This window comes from Simochromis diagramma, unplaced genomic scaffold, assembly GCF_900408965.1.
Source record: "Simochromis diagramma unplaced genomic scaffold, fSimDia1.1 OVJJ01000692.1, whole genome shotgun sequence".
Taxonomy (NCBI): Eukaryota; Metazoa; Chordata; class Actinopteri; order Cichliformes; family Cichlidae; genus Simochromis; species Simochromis diagramma.
Window position 1 is genome coordinate 452,788 of NW_024387485.1, and position 9,736 is coordinate 462,523.

Sequence of the window (9,736 nt, forward strand, 5' to 3'; positions counted from 1 at the left end):
TGAAGGTGGAATTCAGTCAGTGGATCTCAGCACCATCAGCTAAAATTCATTTCATTCCCAGCTTTCTCCATCTCTGAGTGAAGTTAGCTCTCTTTCTTTTCTCTCCCTGTGAAATAAGCAGAGGACCAAACTGCACACAAACATTTTGCTGATGTTTGCCGAGCTGGTAGAAACATTGCATTTGAAATTACCTAATAGTCCCTCCCTTTATGTACACTCCTCTTCAGTAGTGCTAGCTAGATCCTTAAGTACCACAACTTACAGACACCTGCAGTCATCCCAGTGTTGTGGAAAAAACCCAACACCGTCCCACTTTTAACCCCTGACTTTGACACTCTTCATCTCTTTTTATGCAACTTCCTCTTGTGATTAACAAACGAAGAGGAGCAGTGACAAAATAATAACTTCCCCCAAACGTTTTAAGTAAAAGTAACGAGCCTGTTTTTAAAATGTAAGGAGTGCAGATTGGTACAGATATTTGTTTACAAGTGTAAAAGTAAAAAGTAGTCAGAACCTGCTGCTCTCTGGCAGAAAGCATCATGGCCTCCTGTGATAGAAAGACCCAAGAGAAGACCACCTGAAATAAGAGGAAGAACAAGAAGTAACAGGAGGGATAATGAGCCATACTAAAGTACGGAAATCTGGTTATAAAGAGTCTCATGTCCTCTCATAACCACCTCTTTGTGACTGGTAGAAATATTCAGGGCACAGTCCAAAGTGTGGAAATGTTTAACTCTCAGTGATGCCTCAGTGTTCATTTGACTTTGGGACCTGATGTGGAGTTTTTCACATACGTTTATACTGTTGTTTCAATTTTAAGTTTTGGTTTACTTGTAGTTTAAATTATGTTATTCTCTAAAATCCATCTTCAGGAAAACGTAAAATGAAACTGAAACCATGCAGCCATACAACATACATTTAAAAAAGAACAAATTACTGTCAGCTGAGCTGCTGTTTAGCTTTATGATTTTAAATCCAAACTTTTAATGCCAAGTTAACAGACACAGGAGAATCTGATGGATTATACTTAAGTAACAAATTAATATTTAAAACACAGTTTTAATTATTACATCTGCATCCTTGATTTTAGCAGTCTGAAAACAAACAAAGAATAAATGTAAAGACTTCATATCTATGTGCAAACAAGGTCAGCAAGTATAAATATATATGCAGGGATTTAAGATTGTATATTAACGCTTATAGAACAACAAGAATATTGTAATATTGCTGCAACCAACAGGAAAACAGGTCAGTAGGCAGTGATTTATAAGCTGTAGCTCGGGAACACAACCTCCTCTGGAACAGGTTAAATTCACAGCATGAGATTCCATGGCAATAATCATCCAGCTCTGTAGTTACATGTATTAAGACTTCACTGGCTATATGAAATCCTGCCTCTATTTGCCAGACAGCAGAGTCTACTGCGTGTCTCGGGGGTTGTAAATGACATTGTCACGTTTCAGGATATATTGTTAATCAAGGCTTTGTGTAGCATCTTGTCTTGCCACCCCCATCACAGCAAAATGCTGGGGTCAGCAAAGAGCTCTGACTATAAGCTGGCCAAACAAAAGGCAGCGTTTACGGCTAACTATAATTATAGGCTCTGAGCATGTCGGCTGATGATGGAGAGCCGGGTCATTAATGCCCGGCCCTGCAGGGTCAGTAAACACAGAAACAACAGTGCACAACAAATCTAATTAATTCAGCACCATAAGTAATTAAATGGGATATTTATATAAGTGCCAACCTAACACAAGTAGTATAAACACCCAACATAAGTCGTGCCTTTTTACATGAAGTTTTATTGACTTGCTGTAAGTGGAGCAGGGATTTGTGGACATATGCTCCAGCACATCTAGAATACACAGCTATGAATGTGTCCACATAGATCCACAGTTAGGATCATGTGCTGCTGTGCTGACTGCTTGTAACAAATGTTTTTCATAGGCCAGAACAGCAACTAAGGCACCGGGAGCCGAAAACATTTTTCTTGTGATAATTATGTTTTGACTCTGAGGACTAAAAATGAGTGAAGTGTAATGTTGCTATACCACAAACACCAGTGGCATAACAAAGATAACAATTATTTGTTCCCGCGTTTGAGAAAATGAATGAATGATGGATGAACGCTTTACTATCAGGTTATTAAGTAGCTGATTTTTTCTCTGCAAAGGGGGAAAACTCAAAAACAGGATTACATAGAAGCTGATGAGCATGTTCAGTCAGCTCACCATCAGTAAAGCACATGTTTCGGTAATGGGGAAAAAATCATCAGTGGACATCGGCAGACTTTCACCATGGGAACAGACAAGTGAAGAGCAGTGCCTCCATTTCAGTTCAGTGGAGCAAGAAATATGAATGCACCCATTCAGTTGTAAAGTGCAGGTGACCATAGCTGAAATATAATAGATATGTCCATATGCAATACACACGTACACAATGCACATGTGCTTTTAATGCCATTCTCTGCAATGGAAATATTCTGATCCATTAAAGAGATTTCTATGTACATTTTTAGGAATCTGTTTTGCATTTCAATACCTTGTTCAACAGCACTGAGTGACTGTACTTTTAAGTGTCACGTGGCAGGACGAAGGACCCAAATGCAGAAAACCAGACAAACCAAACAAATATATACATCTTACCTGCCAAACCACTGCAACAAGTGATCTGTAGCTAAAAAAGAATAGAATTGAATAGAACAGAATAAGTTAAGACTTTATTGATCCCACGGTGGGGAAATGTGTGCGTTACCACACCTCAGGTACAGACAGCAGAAGAATACAGAGAGTATACCAGAATATAAAGTCAAGAAATACAAAATAAATAAGATAATACAATATATACAACAGTAGCTGAGGTGCTGTGTACACGCATACCCACAATGTGTTATGGATAGGGGTTGTGGAAATATGCAAGTAATACATTTCAACTATTCTACTACTACTATTACTATTACTATGTAAGTACTAGATATCTATAAGTATAGACATGTACATGCACACATCCATACATATATACGGTGCATTATGCATGAAGTGGTAACTGTGGATATCCACAATGACTCATGACATCATGACTGATGAGTTATTGAGAAATAGCCCTTTATTGCCACTCTACACGTACAACAGAATTATGGGTGCTGCATGGCAACTGTTCAGGAATACAATATAAATAGTAAGACAGCAGGAATAAGTAACAGACAGGAGAAATGTATACAATCCAGAGGAACGTGTCCAAACTAGAGGAGTCACACACTGAATGCCTTTGTATGCGCCTCCTCATTAAGGCTGCAGTATACCACCTGTAATGGTTGCGTCGCTCACAGTCAGATGCTTGTATTTCTAACCATCATTATGGTGCAGGAAGCTTATGCAGTATTCTCCTCAATGACAGGTGTCGCCACTCAGACAATATGGCTACATAAGCCCTGATATAGGAGAAGAAAAGGTCAAGATCGGCGCATGACCGTGATCGAGCGTAGCGGCAATTAGGATAGTGATTTGACTGCACAGCATGCAATAAATTGAACTAATGTAATGTCTTTGATATGCTGCTTAGCCAGTCTTATCAGTTCCCATCCATATTCATAGGTGATCCCAACCCTGGCAACCAGAGTTCAAACTGCCCCACTGACATCCTGAAATACGTCGGAAAGCTGCAGTGAGCGACCATGCAGCCATGCTGCTGCCTTCACGTAAAAAGGGGGAGAATCTCTGTCTCCGACCAATAAGGACCAGCTCATCATCACCTGATAAAGTTTTTTCTCCCTGTGTTTTTCTCAAGACTTGTTTTCTACTGAAACACAACACTTTCGGTGTAGATATACACAAATTACACAACAAGTTGGGATTTAAAAAATTCTGAATTTTGTTATTCACAACACGCTGAATGTGAAATGGCCTTAAGGTGAAAGACATGACATAAATTTGGAGTAGGCAACAGTACAGACAATCAGAGAGAGAGGAACTATTGAAGTAAAACAGGAAACAATGAAAACATATACCAACCAATCCCAGGGATCAAAAATGCTATGAACCGCCAGTGCTGGTGATTTTCAGTTGTTTTTCACAGAAAAACTTAGAAAGATGTAAAAAATGATCAAAATAAAAACTGAAACGAGAAAGTGTGTGAAACAACCCTTTGACTATACGTACATTATAATTTAATATATGCTAAGGCTAATCTGATGATGTTTATACAGTTCTCCATCTTAGTTTAGCATGTTAGCATGTGACACATGTTATTTCTTCTCCGGTGATTACAAATATGAATTCATGACAATCGACTCATTAACCTTTATTTCAATCTGTGTATTAAAAAAGTAGAGAACCAACCAACATCACTAAAGACAGAGGTTCCCTTTACAGCAACACATTAATGTGATAAATTCTGGTAATGAGATGTTCTATATTTTCCTGCAACACAGATGAGAGACCTCATCCAGGAGGCTAATGATTAATTAGTCACCAGTTCTGCTGACAGCAAACACAAAGCTGTTAGAGTCAGACAAGCATACAGAGGAACAGCTAATTAGATGCTCAAATACATTCTTTAAGAAACTCAGCGTCCTTGAATACTGCTGTGCAATGTTTATATATTTGACACAGAAACGACGACACAGAGTAACAGCTGTTAGGGACGGACAAGAGGAAACAACTTGCTTTTTCTTACAAAATAATAGCTTTCAAGATGCAGGAGAGGTGATTAGCTGATTTGCTATGGGCAGTGTTGTTGCGCTTGCTTGATGTTTGTTTACGTTAGTAAAAGTTTCTGAATGTGTAGTTTCCATTTTTGTTATATTTTGTCTAAAATGTGAAATTTGAGGTACATTTGCACGTTAACATGCAACATGCAGAACTCAGTGGCTTGACTGCAAATGCCCCAGTGCCAGAGACCATTACATCTTAGGTCAGAGCTGTTATAATGAAAATAAGTGAACTTTCTAAGCAGTTTTGGCTGACTGAATATACACAGTTATATGAAAAGGAACGTTTTCACACAGTTCTATGTAGTAATATGAAAAACTCAATTCATCCCGTGATTCAGTAGCTTGTAAAAAAAACAACTATTACCGGCAATAAATTGAAGCGATCATTTTCTGTATAACTCTATCAGTCTCTCTCAGTGTTGAGGAATGAGGTTTGCACAGCTCTCCTAAGATTATTTCTTTCTTTCCTATAGAAACCTGACATGTTTGGCCATGCTTCTACTGACCCTAACTTTAATTTGTATTAAAGTATAATTACATTGTAATTTTAAATAAATACACTGAAATTCCATTTAATTACAAAGATATTACACCCTTAGTCAAAGGAGTTATTATGAAGCGGTACCCAATTATTCTTCAGCATTATGACTATTTATAATTAGGATTTCATTTAATCACCAGGACATATTACGACAGATAACTGGAACTTCAAATCAGCACTCAAGTTTACATGACAAAAGCAAATGATTCATTAAACGTTAAACTAGTTTTATGGAAGTTTATTAAATGAAAACTGTTAATCTATTGATCCAGGTTCATGGACAGTATGAACATGATTTTTCATCAGAGTTTTATCTTCTTGGGATTCTCTAGATTTGTGTCCATGTACACAAAGTTAAGTTTGTACAGCTCTAAAAGCTGTTGCTGGTGGAGTCATTGTTCTTTACTTTGGTTCTTTGTTTTGTTTTTGCTGTTTTTTGTTTTGTTTTTTTCATTTTGAATAAAAATAACTTGGTTTGGGCAAGCTTCAAACTGAAATATATTAGCTCCCAAAGCTGGCTCCTCTGTAAAGAAAAATGTGAAACTGGTGCACATTAACAAATACAGTTAGGTCCATATATTTGGACACTGGCACATGTTTTGTTTGTTTACCTGTTTACTGAAACATATTCCAATTATAGCTATGTAATCGACAATGTGTAGAGTCTCAGCTTTCATTTGAGGGTGTCCACAATCAAATTGAATGAAGGGTTTATGAGTTTTAGCTTCTTAACATGTGCCACCCTCTGTTTAAACGGACCAAAAGTAATTGGATATTTGACTCAAAGGCTATTAGATGGGCAGGTGTGGGCAATTCCTTCATTGTGTTATTATCAGTTAAGCAGAAAAAAAGACTTGAAGTTGCTGCAAAAACAGAAAAAAAATCATCCAAGAAATTGCTACAATATTAGGACCGGCAAAATCTAAAGTTTGGTGCATCCTGAGAAAGAAAGAAAGCACTGGTGAACTCAGCAACTCAAAAAAACCTGGACGTCCATGGAAGACATCAGTGGTGGCTGATTGCAGAATAATTTCCATGGTAAAGAGAAACCCCTTCACAACAGCCAACCAAGTTAACAACATGCTCCAGGAGATAGACACATCGATATCCAAGTCTACCATAAAGAGAAGACTGCATGAAAGTGAATACAGAGGGTTCACTGCAAGGTGCAAGCCATTCATAAGCCTCAAGAATAGAATGGCTTGATTGCTAGACTAGACTGGCTAGACTTTGCTAAAAAAAAAAAAACACCTAAAAAAGCCAGCACAGTTCTGGACAAACATTCTTTGGTCAGATGAAACCAAGATCAACCTCTACAAGAATGATGGCAAGAGAAACGTATGAAGAAGGTGTGGAACAGCTCATGATCCAAAGCACACCACATCATCGGTAAAACGCGGCGTCGGCAGTGTGATGGCTTGGGCATGCATGGCTGCCAGTGACACTGGGACACTCGTGTTTACTGATGATGTCACACAGGACAGAAACAGACGAATGAACTCTGAGGTGTTCAGAGACTGTCTGCTCAAATCCAGCTAAATGCAGTCAGATTGATTAGGCAGCGTTTCATAATACAGATGGACAATAAGCCACAACATACGGCCAAAGCAACCCAGGAGTTTGTTAATGCAAACAACCTGATCTTAACCCAACTGAGCTGCATTTCACTTGCTGAAGATTAAACTTTGCACAGAAACGCCCACAAGAGCTGTCTCACAGTACGGAGACAGCTCTTGTTAAAGTTATGAATGACATTCTTGTTGCTACTGATCGTGGTAAATATGCTGTGCTTGTGTTATTGGACATGACAGCTGCATTTGACACAGTGGACCACGACCTGCTGATCTCCCGCTTACACCACTGTGTGGGAATTTCTGATTTGGCATTGTCATGGATAAAATCATATCTTTCCGAAAGGAGTTTTTGTGTTAAGCTGGGACTGGCCGCTTCCTCTGTGGCCCCTGTGCTTTTGGGTGTGCCCCAGGGATCTATCCTTGGGCCATTATTTTTCTCCCTGTATTTACTCCCCCTTGGTGCGATTTTTCGTAAACACGGAGTGTCATTTCATTTGTATGCCGATGACTGTCAGCTTTACTTACCTTTTCATCATTTGGATCCTTCCCCATGTCAATCACTGCTTGACTGTCTTAGCGATATTAAATTATGGATGGCAAATAATTTTTTGAATTTTAATGGTCGCAAAACGGAAGTAATTTTATATGACCCGCATCGTTCTACTGATACCACAGATGTTGATTTTGGTGATTTGACCTCTCATCTGAAAAGTTCAGTCACTAATCTTGGTGTTAAACTTGATTCTGCGCTTACTTTTGAAGGTCATGTAAATGGGGTGGTAAAATCAGCTTTTTATCACCTCAGACGCCTGTCGAAGGTTAAGCCTTTCCTTTCCGAACCCAATTTGGAAACTCTTATTCATGCTTATTTCACCTCACGTCTGGACTATTGTAATTCCCTTTTAAAAGGGGTTGGGTCGGGCACCTTGTCACGCCTGCAGTTAGTGCAAAATGCGGCAGCGTGATTTTTAACCGGTAGTAGGAAATTCGATCACATCACTCCGGTTCTGGCTTCCTTGCATTGGCTTCCCATTGAATTTAGGGTTCGTTTTAAAGTCCTTTTATTGGTTTTTAAATCTTTAAATGGTCTGGCTCCTGTCTACTTATCTGATTTGCTGAAGCCACATGTTCCTCCTTGCTCGCTCCGTTCAGCTGAGCAGCTGCTGCTGTCGGTCCCTAAGTCACGGCTGAAATGCAGAGGAGACCGTGCCTTTTCAATTGCGGCTCCGATGCTCTGGATTAACCTTCCCCTCCAAATTAGACAAGCGTCATCAGTGCAGGTCTTTAAGTCCAGATTGAAAACCTATTTTTATTCCCTGGCTTTTAACTCTGTAGGAAACTGACACCTTCTTATTTATCTTATTGTATGTAATGATTTTATGGTATTTTTAATTTGGTAGTTGTTTTGATCTGTGTTGTTCAGCACTTTGGTCTGCCTGGTGTGTTCTTAAAGTGCTATACAAATAAACGATGATGATGATGACAAACAAACAGCAACTGAAACCTGCTGCAGTAAAGGCCTGGCAGAGCATTAAAAAGGAGGAACCCAGCATCTGATGATCTCTGTGAGTGCAAGACTTCAGGCTGTCATTGCCAGCAAAGGTTTTTCAACCAACTATTAGAAATGAACATTTTATTTTCAGTTAGTTAATTTGTCCAATTTCTTTTGAGCCCCTGAAATGAAGGGGTTGTGTTTGAGAAAATACTTTAGTTCCTCATTTTTATCCAAACTTTTTGTTCAACCCACTGAATAAAGCTGAAAGTTTGCACTTCAACTGCATCTGAGTTTTTTCACTTAAAATTCATTGTGATAATGTACAGAACCAAAATGAGAAAAAATTGTCCTTGTCCAAATATTTACGGTCCCAGGTGTAGGCTGCATTTTTGTAACTATTTAACTTTGTGCCATGAATTTTAATTGAGGTTGTAGGTCTGCTGATGAAGGTCTGTTTGTACATTTCTCAGACGCCTGTAATGAAGACGCATCAACAGAAAACCAAACACCTAAAAAAAGATAAGACCATATAAGGAGCAGGATAAGACCAAGACAGATGCAGGAACTGAAAAAGAAGAGGAGACTGGTGATGAATGGGAGCAGGAAGTTTTCTAAAGCTCAGGTGGCTGTATTAAAATGCTCAAAGTGTCACCCCAGATGCAACATGACTGAGAGTCACTTCAGCAGCAATCTGGAAAGCAATCAGGCCAATTTGTTACTGAAATGACTCATGTCTGACTGCAGCGGTGCTGGTCTGGAGTCAGCTGAGTGATTTGTCAGGTTGACAAGAACAAAGATGAAGCTGCGGTGTGAACAGTGAAGCTTGGCAGTGACCAAACAACAAATTATAACAACTTCAGACCACAAATGCTTGAAAAATGTGGTGTATTTTTGTGTGTGTACATGTTAGTAAAAAGCAGGAGCATACTGGAGAGTGAAACATGTAAGTGTGTAGTACAGAAATAAGAAGACTTGATTCTACAACCCCCACCTACCTATTACATACAGTCCTGATCGAAAGTTTAAGACCGGCTTATTTCAGTTTAAGCGTCGTTTTCAATAAATTGCATGCTCAAAAAAATGTTTTGTCTCACTCCCATTTCTTCTTGTTGCATGTTGAAGCTCTATTTGGAACCTTGTTAAGACCCAGCCATACAAAATATGATTTTTTGCCATTTTTCAGGTGGTCTTAAACTTATGCATCTCTGTTTTTATGCTCCATTCTGCAGTTGCACATTAAAAAAAAATTTCTCTTATAACGAAAAACTTATAATGTAACCCTAACATTATAAGTACTTTGTTATAAGTATCATTTTTCTGGCAATTTTTTTTGTGTTCCTTCATATTAATATAGCAAAGCTGTGACACCATGGGTGCAATGGGTTACTGGGTTAATGGCATCCTTGTGTCGGAAC